The following is a 1,799-nucleotide window of genomic DNA, read 5'->3' as shown; positions in this document are numbered from 1 at the left end:
TATTAACCAAGAGTATTTCACTTGTTTGTTGCCTGTGCTGTGTTCTTGTATGACAGGTAGGAGAGGAGAGACATCAACTCCTCCATATACCGAACCAGAGAGGACCCTTCATAGACTTAGAAGGGAAGCAAGAGGGAAGAGAGTACTGGGAGAAGAAGAATCTGAAGGAGAATCTGAGGACAATTTTGAGGAAGCTCTAGATCTCAACATGGATAGAGAAGTTCACAACCATGAGAGAGCTGATGGAAACAATGCCATTCCTGAGAGGAGGGTTCTTAGTTCATACATAAACCCAACCTCTGGGAATTGTGGTAGCAGCATTCAGAAACCACCCATTCAGGCCAACAATTTTGAACTCAAACCAAAGCTAATATCACTTGTGGAGAATCATTGTTCATTTGGTGGGAGTGCTAATGAAGATCCCAACCAACATCTCACAAAATTCTTGAGAATTTGTGACACTGTGAAGTCCAATGGAGTCCAGGAAGATGCCTATAAACTGCTTTTGTTCCCATTTTCACTTAGGGACAAGGCAGCTAAGTGGCTGGAATCATTCCCAAGAGGGAGTCTAACAACATGGGATGAGGTGGAAAGCAAGTTTCTGGCACGTTTCTACCCCCCACAAAAAGTCAATAGGCTTCGATCTGAGGTTCAGACTTTTAGACAACAAGATGGTGAAACTCTCTACGAGGCATGGGAGAGATTCAAGGATTTGACAAGGAAATGCCCACCAGACATGTTCCATGATTGGGTGCAATTGCATATTTTCTATGATGGACTCTCTTATGAATCAAGGAAGGCTGTAGACCATTCATCAGGAGGTTCATTGAACAGGAAAAAGACTGTGGAAGAAGCCATTGAAGTGATTGAGACAGTGGCTGAGAATGAGTACTACTATGCATCAGAGAGGCACAACACTAAGGGAGTCATGGAGCTGAACCATGTTGATACAATTCTAGCCCAAAACAAGGTGTTTGCCAAGCAACTAGCAGAGCTTACCAGGCAATTAGAAACAAAGCAAGTGGCTGCAATACACACACAAGATCAAGAGGAAGTAAGCATTGAAGGAGGTGATTGGGAAGAGGCCAACTATGTGGGAAACCAACAAAGGCAATCATATGATCCACATTCCAACACTTACAACCCAGGATGGAAAAATCACCCAAACTTTGGGTGGGGGAACCAACAAACCCAACCACAAAACCACAAACCTTACAACCACAACCAACATAACAATTCCACATACCAAAACTCCAACCAAAGATCATACCAAGCCACACAAAACACTTACTCCCAACCATCATATCATGGCCAAAATAATCAACCTACCCAACCTAATCCGCACCAACAATTTCAAGATCAATTAAACCGGATAGAAGGAATGCTTGCAACCATGAGTCAAGACATAACCGAATTGAAAGCTTTTAAGGAAGAAGTAAATTCTAACCTGCAAAACCAAGGAGCTGCCATCCAGAAGCTAGAAAATCAAATTTTGTATTTGTCTAAGCAAAACCCTGGGACAAGCGTTTCTCATGCTGCCAAGGCTATTGCAAGGGAAGAATGTAAGGCCATAACCCTCAGAAGTGGAAAGAATCTAAAGGAGATCTCAAAGGAAACCATAGAGGATGAAGCAAGGGAACATGTGAGAGACAAGGAACAAGGACAATCTTTTACACAGTCCGCAACAAAAGAAAAAGAAAAAGAGGTCCTGAAGCCTTATACACCTAAAGCACCATATCCTCAACGTTTGATGAAAAGTGAAAAGGATGGTCAATTCTCCAGGTTCTTGGAGATTTTCA

At 42.5% G+C, this 1,799-nt stretch overlaps 1 non-coding gene across 1 annotated transcript; it reads right to left on the bottom strand.

Annotated features, from left to right (window-relative positions):
- Positions 1-634: 634 nt before the first annotated feature.
- On the bottom strand, positions 635-738 carry LOC148545281 (small nucleolar RNA R71). Its single transcript, XR_015900620.1, has one exon. It is a non-coding gene; the product is annotated as a small nucleolar RNA R71 (small nucleolar RNA).
- Between the last annotated feature and the right edge of the window lie 1,061 nt (positions 739-1,799).

Source organism: Arachis ipaensis, chromosome B9, assembly GCF_059453495.1.
Source record: "Arachis ipaensis isolate K30076 ecotype BB chromosome B9, ASM5945349v1, whole genome shotgun sequence".
Taxonomy (NCBI): Eukaryota; Viridiplantae; Streptophyta; class Magnoliopsida; order Fabales; family Fabaceae; genus Arachis; species Arachis ipaensis.
This window is presented reverse-complemented; position numbering and strand designations above follow the sequence as displayed.